This window comes from Arvicola amphibius, chromosome 5 (genome assembly GCF_903992535.2).
Source record: "Arvicola amphibius chromosome 5, mArvAmp1.2, whole genome shotgun sequence".
Lineage (NCBI taxonomy): Eukaryota > Metazoa > Chordata > Mammalia > Rodentia > Cricetidae > Arvicola > Arvicola amphibius.
The window spans coordinates 534,577-553,035 of record NC_052051.1 but is presented as its reverse complement, the minus strand read 5'-3'; the positions used below and the strand labels follow the sequence as shown (position 1 = coordinate 553,035).

Sequence of the window (18,459 nt, the reverse complement as noted above, 5' to 3'; positions counted from 1 at the left end):
AGATAACATCAGGCTAACAAGGTGAACATCCATTTCCATACAGCTAAATGCTGATTTCGAATGCTGACTTGAGCTCCTGGCCACTCAGACTCAGACAGAATTCTGCAGGAAGTTGGACACATTCTGGGATCATTGTGCTTGCAAGTGAGTGGCGAGGGCTTCTAGCTGAGACTTCTGACTTCTTCCTTAGATACCACACAGGCTGCTAATGTAGCTGGGTTGGTACAGCGTTTGCACAGCATGCACAGAGCCCTAGGTTAGATTCTCAGTACCACACAAACCAAGTACAGCGTCACACACCTGTGGTGCCAGCCCTTGGAGATAGAGGCAGAAAGATCAGAAGTTCAAGTATTTCAAATAATTTCAAATAGAATGTCAAATAAGCTGTACTTACTGGAAGCACAAGAACCCATTTCCGTACAGATGCTGTTTGTAGAAATGCTTTCATGCTCAAGGACCCAAGACTCTCCTGTCTAGGACCCAAGAGTCACTGTCATCGTCCCACAGCCATCTGAGCTCTTATTTACAGACCTCTCAGACACAGGCGCTCATCAGATCACACACAGGCATGAAAGGATGAACAGTAAGCAAACAGGTCTTCACACAGACTGATCCTTTTTCATCCCTGGCTTCTTAATGAGTCCTCCATTTCCATGGTATACACAAGCTGTATAGAAAGATCCAATGCAAAGGGAGAGAGAGATGGAGGGAGGGAGGAAATGAAGGAAGGAGAGAAAATGTAAGAGCAAGAAAGCCCAGTCCTTCTGAGGGGAGCAAGAATCAAAAGCTCTCAGTGGGCGCCTACCTGGGGTCACCCCTAGCAGTTCTCAGTCCTGCTTCAGAAACTGGCATTGTACATACTTCAGTGGTTCCGGGCACCAAGAACCCTGCATTCCTTTTCATGACAGTCAGAGCAGCAAAGAAGCTACCCACAGGGTCTGAACCTCCTGGGGTAAGAACAAACCCATCCAGTGCTCTACCTAAAACTGATAAAAGGAGGACATCAGGATTACCGTATGTAGTTTTAGTTGGGCAGTGCCAGGCAACCCCAAAGTCTCCTTCATTCTTTCTCATTTTGTCTTTGAAGTTAAGGTCTTACTGTGAGGCCTCAGGTGACCTGGTACTCATTATGTAGTCTAGGTTTAACTAAAACTCATGACAATCCTGTTCAGCCTTTGAAGCACTGGATTTATAAGTGTACGCCAGGAAGCCTGGCTTATCCCCTCCCCCTTGTTTTATTATTTCGGTTTGTTTGTTTGGTTGGTTGGTTGGTTTGGTTTTGGTTTTTCAAGACAGGTTTTCTCTTTATAGCCTTGGCTGTCCTGGAGCTTGCTGTAGATCAGGCTGGCCTCAAACTCAGAGATCTGCCTGCCTTTGCCTCACAACTTCTGGGATTAAATTATTGTTTGTTTTTTAAGATTTGTTTTATTGGGCTGGAGAGATGGCTCAGCAGTTAAGAGCACTGACAGCTCTTCCACAGAACCTGGGTTCAATTCCTGGCACCCACATGGCAGCTAACAACTGCCTGTAACTCCGGTTCCAGGAGATCTAACACCTTCATTCAGATATATGTGCAGGCAAAATACCAATGTACACAAAATAAAAATAAATCAAACCCCTGCAAAAAATTTTAAAGATTTCTGTTATTTTAATTATGCATGTGTATGAGCCTGTGTAGTGGTGGGTGCACATAGGTGCAGGTGCCCACAGGCCAGAGGCTATCAGATCTCCTGAAACTGGAGTTACAGATGAGTGTGAGGTACATGACTTGGGTCCTCTGGAAGAGCAGTTACATCACCTTAACCTCTGACCCATTCGACTCTCCAGCCCTTTGTATTTTCTGAGATAGGATCTCCTGTAGGCCATGCTGAACTCAAACACGTGGCTGAGGCCTTGAACATCTCTGATCCTCCTGCCTTTATCTCTGGGATTTCAGGCATGTGCTACCAATTGTAAACTTGTTTTATTCTTTGTTTGTTTGCTTTTTGAGACAGAGTTTCTCTGTTTAACAGCTCTGGCTGTCCTGGAACTCACTTGTAGAGCAGGCTGGCCTCAAACTCACAAAGATCCACCTGCCTCTGCCTCTGAGCACTGGGATTAAAGACTCACCACCACCGTCTGGCTTGTTTTATTCTTTTAAGATCAAAGCTAATTCTAAAACTGGTATCTTAGCTTAATTTAATGTTAAAACTTTAAATAAACATCTAAAGAAATTCTGAACAATATAGTAGAGATTAAGAAAAGATTTTCAAGAGATCTAACTATATTTTTTGAAGCTAATCAAAAGTAATGTGAGAGCCGGGCGGTGGTGGCGCACGCCTTTAATTCCAGCACTCGGGAGGCAGAGGCAGGCGGATCTCTGTGAGTTCGAGGCCAGCCTGGTCTACAAGTGCTAGGTCCAGGACAGGCTCTAAAAAAGCTGCAGAGAAACCCTGTCTTGAAAAACCAAAAAAAAAAAGTAATGTGAGGTCCTACATACTTAAAGTCTGTGACACTTCCTGTCCTGGATCAGTCAATTCCAGGATGCACCAACATGTCCCAACCTCTGGCCCACTGGCTCTAATTTTAGTAATCGATGTTATAAAGGAAACAGCCCCAAACCTCCTTGTTCTAAAAACTACTGTGTGTCAGGGGAAAGCAAGAAACTCCCAGATTCCCAACAAATAGAAAATGGCTGAGGTCTCCAAATAGACGACCAACCGACTGCTGTCTGTATTGATGCTCAGCAGTTCCATATGGGAGTAACTGCACAGAAACCAAAAGACGTCTGTACATGAGTGTCTGTCTGTGTGTGTGTCCTCAGTGAGACAGGCCTACTGGTCAGACTCAAGACACTTGTTTCAGCCTTTTCCCTGGAAAAGTAAGTTCCTTATTCACGAAGAAAACCAAAGATACGGCTACCAAGTGAGACATCAGTGCCCGGGAGGTTAAGCCCAACACTAGTAGGAGAAGATTCCTCAGTCCTTATTCCTGTGAGGGCCTGAACCTGTGACTACCCACAAACTCCCCTGACATGAAAGCCACCGGGGCCAGGTGAGACTGACTGCCCTCAGGCCACCTAGATCCCAAAGTCATCATGGGGCAATGTCTTTCCTGAGAAGACAGAGACTGGTTTCCTTACCTGCTCCTCACTAAGACGCTGCCCAAAGCACTGACTTCCCAGAACAGATGGAAATTCCCCTGTAAGCCTGTGGGTAGCTCTGGCAGGATGTACCCTCACCACACGTCTGGTGCAAGGTTTCCAGGAGTCCTGTGCCCAAGACCAAAAGCAATGTGAGAGTCAGGATGCCTTGGCTCATGCAGAACGTATAGTGTATGGTTTAGACCTAGAAAGAAGGCCTATGGGTCACCTGGGTGTTCAATATCCAATGACACTAACACGCCTAGACAGGCAAGCAATAACGTTTACACAGGGTTCGGTGATGGCTGAGTCAGGCACTTCCTTAACTCAGTTCCTCTCTGCTCAGATGGCAGCTCCCTTCCTGCCTGATGGTAGAGCAGAGAGTAGCAGTGGTACACTGTTCAAGCCTACTCAACTTCCCGAGTTCCAGTGTTCTTAGAACCAAACCCTATACCTCAAGTGGCATGTCTAGTTCATCAACTCTACTGTCCTGGAGGAACTGAATAAGTACGTTTTGTTATGGATAAAGACCATTTATCTGGAAGGAAAAACCCAACAGCAAAAATAGGTCTTAATTCCAAAACAAGAAGCATACATTAAAAGATTCAAAGGAGCCAGGTGGTGGTGGTGCATGCCTTTAATCCCAGTGGCTCAGAAGGCACAAGCAGATGGATCGATGTGAGTCTGAGGCCAGCATGCTCTACAAAGTGAGTTCCAGGGCGCCCAGAGCTGCTATATAGAAAAACCCTGTCGCTGGGTGGTAGTAGTGCACACCTTTATCCCAGTACTCAGGAGGCAGAGGCAGGCGGATCTCTGTGAGTTCAAGGCTAGCCTGGTCTACAGAGCAAGTTCCAAGACAGATAGGGCTGTTAAACAGAGAAACCCTGTCTCAAAAAACAAACAAACCAAAAAACAGAGAAACCCTATCTTTAAAAAACAAAACAGAGACTGGAGAGGTGGCTCAGAGGTTAAGAGCACTGACTGCTTTTCCAGAGGACCTGAGTTCAATCCCAGCAACAACATGGTGGCTCACAACCATCTGTAATGAGGTCTGGTGCCCTCTTTTGGCCTGCAGGCATACATGCCAGAACACTGTATATATAATGAATAAATAAACCTTTATTTAAAAAACAAAACAAAACCTGTACATCTCAAAGTAAGTTTTAGTACTGACCATTGAAACGGCAATCTTTTCATAAGAAAATCCTCACTAAAGCCGGGCGGTGGTGGCGCACGCCTTTAATCCCAGCACTCGGGAGGCAGAGGCAGGAGGATCTCTGTGAGTTCGAGACCATCTGGTCTACAAGAGCTAGTTCCAGGACAGGCTCTAAAGCTGTAGAGAAACTCTGTCTCGAAAAACCAAAAAAAAAAAAAAAAAAAAAAAAAAAAAAAAAAAAAAAGAAAGAAAGAAAAAAAAGAGAAAGAAAATCCTCACTAGTTGGACACCCATCTCTCCTACATTAAGGGGGGGTGAGCAGGTGCAGTGACTCATTCCTGTAATCCCAGTGCTTCAGAAGGAGAAGAAGAAGGTCACTCAATGTTATCCTGAGTTACAAAGCCAGTTACAAGCTAGTTTTGATGAGGGGGAAGGGGAAGGAGAAGTAAATCTAAATTTGTGGGTTTTTTGTAAAAATTAAATAGAAAACAACTTAAAATGAGAGAACTGAGACATTTCTGAGGTTAAAAAAATTTCACAAGACATTCCTATGCTTTATTAGCCAACAGCAAATTTAGAATTTTTTTAAAGAAAACAGGTTTTTAAATTTATTTTAAAATTTGGATTTATCATCACATAGGTGATGGTTAGTTTAAAGAATCCATATGAGTCTCCACAACAAAAGGCAAAAAAGTGTACTGCTTCTCGATCTTCTGGGTAAAGTATAAAAGGCACACATAGCTTTAAAAGTAAAACCAGGGCAGATGAGATAGTTCAGTGCACAAAGATGCCACCATCTTGACACTCAAGTTCTATCCCTGAGACCCACATGGTACAAGAGAATTGACTCCCAGGTGCATACACACATATACACACAGAGAGAATTGACTCCCAGGTGCATACACACACATATACACACAGAGAGAATTGACTCCCAGGTGCATACACACATATACACACAGAGAGAATTGACCCAGGTGCATACACACATATATACACACAGAGAGAATTGACTCCCAGGTGCACACACACACATATATACACACAGAGAGAAGGGAGGAAGGGGGGGGGAATGGGAGGGGAGGGGAGGAAAGGGGAAGAGAGGGGAAAGGAGGGAAGAGGAAGAAAAGAAATTCAGTTGGCAGTCAGAAACCAACTCACCAGGTAAAAGCACCTGCTGTACAAACCTAAGGAGCTGAGTTCAGACTCCCAGAACCCATGTGAAAAGCTGGGCATGCCTGCACACGCCTGTTCCCCAAGGCTGTGGAACCATTGGATTTGCTGGCCACCAGTTCAGCTCCAGGTTCAGTAAGAGCTCCTTTCTCAAATGAGTAAGGCAGAGAACAATGGCGCAGGATACTGGACAGCCTCCTCTGACCTCTGCACAAATAAATTCAAATCTTAAAAAAAACATTAAACATTAAATTGGAATTTAGGTAAAAATGTCACTATTACATACCACCAATTGCAGGTGAACTTGTACTTCGTTTCCCTTTGGTGCTCCTCTGATCCAGGACACTCACTCCAGGTCACACAGCGAATGTCACACAACAGATTCCTCAACAACAAAGAAGGAATTTTCCCAGGAAAGAAAGAAAGTTCAGAGACCTCAGCCCACCATGAGATAGTCTGGAAACCTGGGCATGCTCAGTATGGTGCAAGTAGGTTTCTAGGTGTGCTGCTATGCTGGCCCTACAGGGTAAAGGGCTCAAAGACAAAACTAAATGTCTGAGATTTGCTTTCAATTATTTGAGAAAAAAAAAAAAAGAGGGTGGTAAGTGAATCCTAGGAATCACTGTAGTTGGTGACAGGGACGTGTCTTCCATGTTTGTGTATACAAAAACATCTCAAGTGTCAGGTGGTGGTGGCCTACCTGGCCTTTGATACCAGCAGTTGGGAGGCAGAAGCAGGTGGATCTCTGTGAGTTTGAGACCAGCCTGGTCTACAGAGCAAGTTCCAGGACAGTCAGAGCTACACAAAAAAACCCTGTCTGGAAAACTAAAAAAACAAAAAAGTCTAAAGTCTTAAAAGTTACATATTTATGCAGGGTGGGCACTATCACAGACAACTTACTGTTCTTCTGGTTCTCTCCTTCCACCATGTGGGTTCTGGGAATCAAATTCAATTCCTCAAGCCTGGCAGCTAGCAACTGTAACAATGGAGTCATCTGACCAGCCTGCCTAAAGTTATTTTTTTAACACAATTAAGGTATAAGCAAATGTAACTTTCACAAAACTAGAAGAGTGTGTAATCCAGCAGTAACAGCCACACGTCAGGCTCCTTCTACCCTGTACCTGACTCTACAGATGTGGTCCTCGTCTTCTAGCCACCTTATCCCTCTGGAAGACCCACTCACATCTGCAGAGGGATCTGCCTCAAGCCAGGGACACACTCAAAGTGACCTCAGGGACAGTGACCCATCTCTGCAGTACAAGTGCTGCAAGCTGGACCACAGTTCATTTCAGACAAGTCATTCTCACAGCTGACCAACAGCTGACCATAGCTACCATAGATACCTTGAAATGCCTCCTTTTTAAATTCTTTATATTTTAGAGTTAGTTCTCTCCTACTTTTGCAAGGGTTCCGTGAGCACAAGTACCTACATGTCTCCTACAGTTTCAGGGTTAGAACTCAGTTTGGCAAACTCGCACAACAAACATTCTTAACTGCTGAGCCATCTCTCCAGCCTATTCCCTCCTCTTTTTTTTTTTTTAATCACTGTAGCTGGGCAGGGGTGGCACACCTTTAATCCCAAGCACTGGGGAGGCAGAGGCAGACAGATCTCTGAGTTTCAAGGCCAGCCTGGTCTATAGAGCGAGTTCCAGGACAGCCAAGACTGTTACACAGAGAAACCCTATCTCAACGCCCCCTCCAAAAGACACAGCCTAGGCTAGCCCCAAGTTTACTACATAGTTATGGATGATTCTACTCCTACTGTCTTCATCTCCTAAAAACTGAGATTACAGATGTGCGCTACCACAACTGGCTTATTGTTTGTTTCTGTTGTTTTTATTTGAGTCAGGGTCTCACCATTAACTCTCTGGCTGGCCTAGAACTCACTGTGTAGACCACAACAACCTAGAACTCCCAGAGATCAATCAGCCTGCCTCTGCTTCCTGAGTACTGGGACTAAAGGCATTTGTCACAACACTGTGCTGGCTGGTTCTGTGTATAAACTTGACAAAGAGTCATCAGAGAGGAAGGAGCCTCAGTTGATCCTAGGTTCTATACAACGGTGGTTTGAGTAGGCCATGAGGAGCAAGCCAGTAAGCAGCTCCCCTCCATGGCCTCTGCATCAGCTCCTGTCTCTGGGATCCTGTGCTGTTTTGAGTTCCTGTCCTGACTTCCTTCAGTGATGAACAGCAATGCTGAAGTGTAAGCCAAATAAACTCTTCCTCCCCAACCTGCTCTTTGGTCATGGTGTTTCATCGCAGCAATAGCAATCCTAAGACAAATACCCAGCCCACCACAACCAGTATTATGGTATGTTGGAAATCAAATCCAGGTCTTTCTGTATATCAGGCAAGTACTTTACCAACTAAGCTACATCTGCAATCCACAAAGCTGAGTGTCAAATCCATCACACAACAAAATTAATGTTTCTATATCATAAGCCAAATCTTTCCAAGTTTCCATAACTGTATTTCAGGATTTGCTGTTCATTTCCAGGGAAAATATTTCAAATGCCTTTTTGGGGCTGGAGGCCCTGTTCAGTCACAAAACACCTGCCTAGTATATGACACTGCCCGGGTTTGAGCCCCACCACCACATACCTATGTTGGGGGAGCTCCTTCGGCTCCTTCAGCCAATAGCCACTGAGATACCAGCCCATTGGGGCGTGGTCTCTCGCTTTAAAAAAAAATGTGGCCACTTCCCTCCACTCGTGCTCTGGCTTCGGGTGACGAGGCTCCCTTCCTGATTGCGCAGAGAGCTGTTGGCTGGGACGGTGATCTGTAAGTTTTTTCTTTTAAATAAATAACCATTCTATTAATAATAATTCCAAACTGGTGTGGGATTGTTTGTGACATACACCTTCATACGCATTCCCACAAAATGCTTTTCTGAAAGAGGCTGCAAGGACTTATCTGCTGCCCAAGGAAGAAAAAGAGCCAGGACCCTAATATGATCTGGTAGCACAGATGGGAACAAATGAGGTAGCATGACAAATAAGGAGACCCAAAGCCTTCTTTGGGGACACATGTACAGCCTCAATAGCTCAGCAGCCTCCAATTGCCTGCCAGTGCTCTGGACTCAGCTTCTCATCACACCGGAATGTCAATCTCGTCCTTGCTCCTTCCTCTGCTGCATCTCCCTCCAGGGTCCTGTCCTGTCACTAAAAGAGACACTCCAATCTGTCTTTACGCCATTGCTACCCTCACCATAGTGTCTGGTTCACTGTTCACTGCTAACCCCCAAGCTGAAAACCCTCTTGCTTCAGGCTTGGGGCATGTGCAGGTTCACAGTACATATTAGCTGATTTGCTGCTAACTTGCCATCTCTGTTGTGAATAACAAGACTATCAAGGATATCATAGCTGAGGAAGGTGACAGCTAGTAACTCTTGGAGAGGCCTTGATAAATGCTAGACTGAGCTAAATCTATGTGGGAAAAGTGTCAGAGCTGAACAGGTCTGTGGAGGCTCCGACCTCCAGCAGTTTTAAATGGGACCTCATTTGGAAAAAGGGTTTCTGTAGGCATGGTCAAGTTGAGAGAAGTTCTTCATACAGTAGAGTGGATCTAAACCACTATGACACACAATGGGGAAGGTCACGTGAAGATGAAGTCAGAGAATGGAGAAACAAGTCTATAAAGGAAGAACAGGTACCAATACCTGATTCTGGGAGAAACAAGAAATCTCCTGGGCCACAGTGGAGGGAACTTGACACTTTGATCTTGGACTTCTGGCTTCCAAAATACCAAAAAAGAAAGAAAGAGAGATAAAGGAAGAAAGAAGGGAAGGAGGGAGGGAGGATGGATCTATAAAGTAACTTGTAGTTGCTCTTAAGCAATACTGAAAGCTTTAATCCCAGCTCTCAGGAGGCAGAAGCAGGCGGATCTCTGTAAGTTTGAGGTCAGGCTGGTCTACAGAGTGAGTGCCAGGACCAAAGCTATTGAGAAACCCTATCTCAAAAAAAATTTTTTTTTAAAAAAAAAAAAAGCAGTACAGAAAGCTAAGTGGGCACCTATACAAATGGCACCCTATCTAACACAAACTGAGATGGTGTTATTTTTGGTTTTTTGAAACAGGGTTTCTCTGTAGCTTTGGAACATGTCCTGGAATTCACTCTGTAGAGCAGTCTGGCCTCAAACTCACAGAGATCTGCCTGTCTCTGCCTCCTGAGTGCTGGGATTAAAGGTGTGCACCACTCTGCCTGGTTGGTATTAGTAATCTTCACCTCAAACCCACATGACCTCAGTCACCAAATTCTCACTGAGCACTTTTATAGTAAGGCTGGAAAGTAGATCCTTATAAAGCTCTTCAAAGGGTCTGGGCTCAAAGATACAGTACAGGTTAACTTCTGACTTCCACATACACCTGCAAACTTGTGTGCATGCACACACACATTAAAAAAAAAAACAAAGAAAGCAATGCTGGCAGGGGTGGTGAAGGCCTTTAATCACAGCACTCAGGAGGCAGAGGCAGGTGGATCTCTGTGAGTTCAAGGCCAGCCTGGTCTACAGAGCGAGTTCCAGGACAGACTCCAAAGTCACAGAGAAACCCTGTCTCAACCCCCCCCCAAAAAAAAAACAAAAACAAAAAACAAAAAAAACAAAACTCTTTCTCTCCAAGACAGCGTTTCTCTGCGTAGCCCTGACAGTCCAGAAACTTGCTCTGTAGACCAGGCTGGCCTTGAACTCACAAAGATCGTCCTGCCTCTCCCTCCCGAGTGCTGAGGTTAAAGGTCTGTACCACCACCACCTGTGAGTTTTAAATATCCTGACTCTCTTAGTTTCCCTTCACACAAGTGGATTCAGGGTTAGTAAGCCCAGGAAACACAAGTAGATTCAGGGTTAGTAATCCTAGGAAGCAGTATCTTCATATTACTCCAAGTTCTCAGAACACAAGACCATGGGATGGCTTGCCCAAGTCATACTGCCCAGGAAATCTCCTCACTTGGTGAGCACAGCAAGAGACAAAAACTAACTTTCTCTCCTGAAGTGTCTATGGGAGAACCATGCCCTCAACTCCAGTGTACAGGGAATTCTCAGTAGGCATAGATGGAGGAAGCCGATCCACTGGAACTGGCACAATGAGAAGAGATGGGAAGTTGACATCCTGCACAGAGCAGTTGCCATAACGACTCTGGTAGGTAGAGGCAGCCAGGAAGGAGGGGCACGGACGGTTGAGCACCTCCGAGCTGCAGTCTAATAATGTCCTGAAGTGACCCCCCAAACACTTGCTAGGGTGCAACCCTTTCCTGTGGGACACAGATCCCAAATGGGAATTTGCTGAAAGCCTTGGAAACATCCACAGAGCTGACATGTGCAAATATGAAAAACAAGTCTGAGGGATGTAGTGGCTTCTGAGGCCCAATCAGAATGCAGAAGACTAGGTTTACAAGCCTTTGGTTTCAGCCGGGCGGTGGTGGCGCACGCCTTTAATCACAGCACTCGGGAGACAGAGGCAGGCGGATCTCTGAGTTCAAGGCCAGCCTGGTCTACAAGAGCTAGTTCCAGGACAGGCTCTAGAAACTACAGGGAAACCCTGTCTCAAAAAAAAAAAAAAAAAAAACCAAAAAAAACAAGCCTTTGGTTTCACTGATGGCCCACAAGACCAGGCTCAGCAATACATCAGGATTGGCAGCTTCTTCATACTCCCATGCTGGATCTGAAACCACGTTTTCAGGAACAAGCACCAGTCAATGAAGGAAAACAGAATGACACTCACAGCACCCACACACTGTACACGTCTTCAAAACACATACACAGCATCCATATCCACACAAAGTACCAATACAGGGCACACAAGATACTTATCGTACTGCACATATGTGCACAGTACATATGCTGCCATACACTGCATGCATAGTACCCAAACTCCGAACTCATAGTACTCACATGTTGCACACACACCACACACCATCCACACAGGCACTCACACTAGCGTCACTCACACATTAGCACCCACACTCATAGTACTCACATGTTGTTGCACGCACACCACACACCATCCACACAGGCACTCACACTAGCGTCACTCACACATTAGCACCCACACTCATAGTACTCACATGTTGTTGCACGCACACCACACACCATCCACACAGGCACTCACACTAGCGTCACTCACACATTAGCACCCACACTCATAGTACTCACAGTACCAATGCGCTGCACCCACAGCAGCACAAACTACGTACCGTGGAAATACAATGTATTCATAGTAGACACTATTCCAGGACACTTCATCCATGGTCCTATGTTCCCTAGAACACCTTTTTCCTTTTTGCATCTTCCCCTCCTCTGTCCCAGTGTCTTTCTGACCCTTGGTGTCTGAAGGTAAGTGACCTCTGGGCACTTACTCTCCGTGACCATCCCTTTTGCTGTGTAGATGAGGGAATGCTTGCCAAGGAATTGCTACTATTAATGACAAAGTTGCATTTGAAAAGAGAGATTTTGAATATAGCAGAGCCTTAGGTGACCCAAAGCTTCCTCATGACCAGACATCCAGTGTGGAGTCGTATACAGGCTTCCTGGAAGGGTACAATCATATACAAAAAGTCCAAACATCAAGATCACCTTGAGATTTAGCAGGTCCCCTTGAAATATAAGAAAATACAAGTATTTAGAAGGTCACAGATTCTGCTTAAAATTGTAAAATGAAGAATGCCAGTTGCACCAGCAAATTGTTCCCAGTTTGTCCTCATCTTCAAATGAAGATGAGTAATTTCTTCTTTCAGAAATTCCCAAACTGGCTTTGAACTTCCTAAATAAAAGCATACTGCCACTCACAGGCTTCAGCGCTTTAAATGGGATAGAATGAGAGCACAGAACAGACCTATTTTGAGCACCAAGACTGTGGACCACTTTCCCTTTATGGCTCATTTTCAATGGGTATACGGTAGAGACAGGACAGTATCAAGACAGACATAAACCTCCTGGGATGACCATCCTGAGATCTCACAGACTGAAAAACATTCAGCAACCATAACTCCACTGAAATTGTACACAGCAAAAGGCACATGCCATCATGTCTGACTAAATTAAGACAAGTTTTAAAATTTTTTATGTGCGGGGCTAGAGAGATGGCTCAGTGGTTAAGAGCACTGGCTGCTCTTCCAGAGGTCCTGAGTTCAATTCCTATCAACCACATGGTGGCTCACAACCATCTGTAATGAGATCTGGTACCCTCTTCTTGCCTGCAGGCATATATGAAGGCAGAACACTGTATATATAATAAATTTATATTAAAAATTTTATGTGCATGGGTGCGTTTTCCTGCATGTATGTAGGTGCACCACTTTCGTGCCTGATGCTTTGGAGGGCCAGAAGAGGGAGTTTGATCTCCTAGAACCGGAGTTACAGATGACTGTGAGCCACCATATGGACACTGGGGATCAAACCTGGGTCCTCGGGAAGAGGTGTCAGTGCTCTTAACCACTGAGCCATGAGCCATCTCTCCAGCCTCCTTACGATTTTGTTTTGTTTTGTAATACAGGGTTTCTCTGTATAGCTTTGGAGCCTGTGCTAGAACTCACTCTATAGACCAGGCTCACAGAGATCTGCCTACCTCTGCCTCCCAAATGCTGGAATTAAAAGTGAGCTTCACCACTGCCCAGCAAGATACCTTTTAAAATACATCATTCATGTGAATTTTTGCATCTTTCCTATTTTGTGGGCAACTGAAAAGACAGCCAGAAGTTAGAGAAGTACTGGCAGAAAACGTAGAAGAAACTCAGTATACCTCCTGGGCACCTCAGAACCGTGTCACCCACAGGAAGGGGCCTGTGTGCTGAAGACAAGCTATGAAAGGACATATGAACTGAATCACGTCTCATGCCCAGCATCTGTCCTAGACCGACCAGCTCTCACCAGCAATCCAATATCCACAAAGCAGAGGAAGACACAGCTAACTGGGTGCCAGCCCTGAGTGAGATGCTGAAGGGCATTTCCTCTGGGTACCTGTAGAAACTCCAAGACCTCTCCTCATCTTGCCTGCATTCTCTGAGATGTTTCTCACCCACATTATTGTCAGCTGTGGTCCCAGACTGACCTAAGGTCTCCATCGCAGGTTCTGAATGCCAAAAAACAGTCATAAGAAACCCTGGGGACAGGCATGATGGTGTATGTATCTCTGATCCCAGCGTTCAGAAGACAGAAGGATCTTGAGTTCCAGACCTGTATGGACTACATAGCAAAACCATGCCTCAAAAACTGAAGTGGGAGAGAGAAAAAGAACAAAGGAAGGAAAGCCAGAATGTCTGCTAACACATCTCAGAAAGCACATCTGTCGGAACACAAAAATCTCAACGTGTGCTGCTGAAAAATGTACTGGTGCTTCCCAACTTGCTACTCTGATAACCAGGTTAGTAATTTTTTTAATCCAAATTATGTTTTTAAAATACTTAGTTGTGTGGTGGTGGTGGCATATAAATTTAATCCCAGTGCTACACAGGGAAACCTTGTTTTAAAAAGTAAATGAATAAAAATAAAAGAAAATGCTTGGTAATTTAAAAATATAAATCAAAGCTAAATGTCACCGATGAAACTCTGAAATTCAATTAGTCAACATAAAATTTTATATAAGTCAGACTCAGGTCAAATTTGACTTATTCTGCTTTCCTTTCAGTCGTTCATAGAATAACCTGTCAGAAAGTGTTCCTCTTTTCTACCTTGAAGCAATGCCATCAGGCACACGTAACTAGTAAACCAGAACACAAGCCTAAGGGAAATAAAAGGTGGTTAAGCAATTATGGCAGGAAAGCCAAGCTGGATGGTGTCCACCTTCGGTCTAAAATACACATGATGTCGGAGGCAAAAGGATCAGGAGGTTAAGGGCATCCTTAGCTACGTCATGGGTTTGAGGTCAGCCTGGACAAGATGTAACCCTGTCTCAAAACAAAACAAAAAGAATAGAAAAGACTGGGTGCAGGCTCACGGCTATAATTCTAGCATTTAAAGATCTGAGAGGAAAACTGCCTCAAATTTGAGGCCAACCTAAGCTACATGCAAAGTCTGAAGTCATCCTGGACTAAAGAGTAAAATCCTATCTCAAAAAATAAGAGGAGGAGGAGAAAGGGAGAAAAGAAAAGAGCTAATCTGCCAACTCCATATTCTCAGAGTCCAGCTCTCATGACAAATCCAAGCCCAGAACTGGTCAGGCCAAAGACAGAGCAGCAACAAGAAGACAGAAAATCATGACTGGAACAAGTTGGCAGTGTTTCAACGACTTGTCTTTTGGTCTTAATAGAACATTTCCCTTATCTGTTTATTTTTAGGGGTCAGGCCACTCAGCAAACTCTAGGAACAAAAATTTCCACCCACTCCTAGCCAGAGGATAGATTCAAAAAAAAAAAAAAAAAAAAAAAAACAAGGGGCTGGAGAGATGGCTCAGTGGTTAAGAGCACTGGCTGCTCTTCTAGAGGTCATGAGTTCAATTCCCAGCAACCACATGGTGGCTCACAACCATCTATAGTGAGATCTGGTGCCCTCTTCTAGCATGTGGGCATATACGGAGGCAGAATGGTGTATACACAATAAATAAATAAATAAATCTTTTTTTTAAAAAAAACTTCTTTTTTTAAGACAGGGTTTCTTTGTGTAGCCCTGGCTGTCCGAAAACTCACTCTGTAGACCAGGCTGGCCTCAAACTTAGAGATTCATCTCTCTCTGCCTCCCAAATGCTGGGAGTAAAGGCAGTAGCACCACCCACCACCGCCCCAGCTTCAAAGGGAAATTCTTAACAATCTACCATTACTCCAGAGAATTTAAATTAGAGCAGAATAAAAGGCTTACTTTTTTTTTCAACAAATGAGAAAAACAAAATAGGAAGCTCCTAAACAGGCTGCTTAAGGCAGGTATGTAAATTAAATGGAGACAACTGTTTCTAAAAGTTTCTTCTCACTCACAGCTAAGAGGGTGCCTAAGTACAGCAAGAGACTGCACTGTGAGGAATTAGTCCAAGTATTTTCCTGCCAGATACACTAACTGGGCCTCTTCGGTTCTCAGAGGCTGGTCTAAGACCTCATGGAGTACAGTACAGCAGCTATCAGTGCCCCAGAAACCCGACCACAGGGACAGAGTGGCCCAATTTCCCTTAATTTGAAAACCCCCACACAAGGAGAAAGTTGGGAAGTTCACTGTTAAAACATAATTCAGTTTAGCAGTATTTGTAAATAAGACATCTTCAGCAGTGACAGATTTCCCACATTTTCCGGAATTTTCTATGAATCTTTGAAGCATTTTCTCCATTTCTTGATGTGTATGTCCTGGTTTCTCTGTTGTTTCTCTGACTAAGGAGCACCAGAAGTCACAGGGAAGTGAACAGAACTGGCCTGACCCTAGCATAGCTGGTGCAGGGTACTGGGTGTCAGCAGTAGCAGATTGGGGTCTGGACACAGGACAACTTTACATTTACATAAAGCAATGGAACACGAATAAAAATTATCTAAGCAAAGCAAAATTCTTACATTCAAGGTAGTGCCAGTGAGAAGCTTAATTAAATGTTGTCCTCGGGCACGCCTGAGGCGAGACTGGGTTTTGAATTTCTAGAAACTCAAAGTGAGTTCTTTCTACTATTCTAAAGAGAAAACTGGCAATAACCCCCAACGTCGTTTCCCTTCAGAAAAAAAAAAATTAAAAGAACAATTACAAGATTTTCAAAGATAATGCGAAACTTTTATCTGTAATAACTTCTGCCTACGTACCACTATCATTTACTTAATCGTTTCTGCAATAATATGGTAGATGTATCCTAAACTTTACAGTTCAAAGTACCTAACATTACAAAATATAACAAAACGGAGAGCTCCTACTATAATAAACTTTGCTTCATTATTCTCGTGGAAACCCTTCCATAAATTTCCTTTTGGTGAACAAACTATTCTCTTGCCGAGTGGAAACACTGCCTTGCACAGGCAAGACAAGGACCAGCAAGAGCGGAATTCGCGAATCTGCACCCAAATGGGAAGTTAGCCTAGAGGATGGATTCAACCCAACGTTCTACAAGCGAGACAATGCACCCACAGGAATGCTCCGTGCACAGGTGTCAGTGCCCAGACGGTTCACTAAATCCATTTTCCAATTAGCATTTCTTTAAACATGCTGATAACAATCTTGTCACCGTAACCTTCATTAAATGCTCGCTCCGCGTCCGTAGCGTTGAGAGCCGGAGGAAATTCACCGAGAATTTCGGTAAAACTTTCTTCTGTTTATATATTTTGGGGTTAAAAATTATCTGTCCTTCGCCCCATTTAGCTTGTTCCCCCGGGCTCCCGGATTCAGTCCTATTGTGTATGGCTGGTTCCGCCTACTAATATTGGAATCGCTAGCCATACCAGGGAATCCCCCAACTAGCCAGAACCCTCTCCACGGTGCAGAAAATTCCGGTTTTACTCTCGGGATTGAGTTGTCGGACACTGACATTCGCTAACCTGTGAAACTGACAGGTCTATTTACTGGGAAACAAAGACGCGACTCGTAGCGGACCCGGCTCCCCTGCGCGCCCCGTGCGCTCCGAGCGCCGCGTCTCATCTGCGCTCCCCTCGCCACAGCACCGGGAGGGCCCTGCACCCCAGTTTGGCCCATGATTAAAATGGAAATCTAAAACGACCGGCTTTCGACTTCTGGGGAGACAATGACCCCCAAGACCCCGAGGGCCCACGTCCCACAGTTCTGACTCTTGGCAAACTCGGCGCGGGCGGGTCCGGGTGCGGCTCTGCTGCGCGGGCGGGGGACGCACAGGGCGGCACGGGCGGGGGGCGCAGGGACGCCCCCGGGCTGCCTCCTGGGGCCAGGCGTTGACGCAGCAGAAATTACCAGCTGGAAAATTCCCCTTCCGAAGGTGACGAAGAGGGACCCCGGCGGTCGCAGTGGCTGCCGGAGGTGCCAGGGGGCCAAGGGGTCGGGCAGCTCGGCGCCGCGACCGCCGCCGTGATCAGCCCCGCGGGAACCTGCCGCGCCGCGCCGCCCCGCCCACGCCACTCGGGCAGTGGCCCCACGGGCCTGGGTCTCCGTCCGCCTCGTCCCCGGGCGCCATCGCCCCCACGAGGGCGCCCCCGCGAGGCGGGACGGGGCGGGGCCGGTGGCAGGGCGGGGGCGCGCCCTGGCTCACAGCAGCCGGGGCTGCAGCTGCCCGGCCCCCGCCCCGGCCCAGGCTCCGGCCAGGGCTTCGGCCCCGGCCCCGGCGTGGTGCGCCAGCCCGGCCGCGCGGACAATGAAGCTGGCGCAGCTTACCTGTGACCCCATGGGGCGCCGGCGCGAGCGGGCGCCGTGGCCGCGGACCGGTGATCGCGCGGCCACCGGCGAGCGCTACGTCCGGGAGGGTCCGAGCTGCGCGCTCGCCCGGGTGGCTCGGTCCGCCCGCCCGTCCGTTCGTCCGTCCGTCAGGCCGGCGCGCGCCCCCGCGCTGCTCCAGCCCCGCGGCCCCCGCGCGCCCCGCCCGCGGACCCTGACCCCGCCCCCGGCGCGCGCCCGGCCGCCGCTGATTGGCCCGCGCTGCGCCCTGGCCTCGGCCACCGCCCCGGCCCCGCCCCCGCCCCCGCCTGCCGGCCCCGCCCCCCGCTCCGGCGGCAGGGCGCAGCGGACTGGCCGGGGCCGAGTAGCCGCCGGTGCTCCGGCGGCCCACCGCCCCCCCGCGGGGCCGGACAGCGGAAGTGCGGGCTGGAGCTCGCTGGGCATTGTGGGAAGCCCCCTCCCATGGGCTTGCGAGTGGCAAGGAACGGGGTCGGTGGGTCCGACGCTCCCGCCCTGCGGGATCGCGCAGCCGGAGACCACCTGATGGGAGAGGTGGGCTGGACAAGGACACCGCAGCGGGGTCGGGTGGGCGCACCCCGCGTAGTCTGCGCGCCTATCCCTGGGGACGCACAAGAGCCAGGGTCGTGGCTGTCTCCGAACCCCGAGGAGCCGTCGCCGTACGCGCGTCTCCCAAACTTAGCGACTTCCAGGCGCGCCATGGCGGTTCGGCGGGCCTCATGCTGAGCGGAGGAAACGCGCTCTAGGGGCGCGGTGCCCAGAAGGAGCTG

General features: G+C 47.1%; 1 protein-coding gene across 2 annotated transcripts in view; it reads right to left on the bottom strand.

Moving 5' to 3' along the window:
- The window catches only part of Zbtb46 (zinc finger and BTB domain containing 46), a 71,718-nt gene extending 53,914 nt beyond the window's left edge, over positions 1-17,804 (bottom strand). The window contains exons 1-2 of one of the 2 annotated variants that reach the window (XM_038329881.1): positions 5,439-5,954; positions 3,122-3,250 (exon numbers count right to left, since the gene is read on the bottom strand). The gene's annotated coding sequence lies outside the window, so the exon portion shown is untranslated. Of the gene's footprint in view, positions 1-3,121; positions 3,251-5,438; positions 5,955-17,671 lie in introns of those variants that run through there. The other variant, XM_038329883.1, reaches the window with a different exon arrangement.
- Between the last annotated feature and the right edge of the window lie 655 nt (positions 17,805-18,459).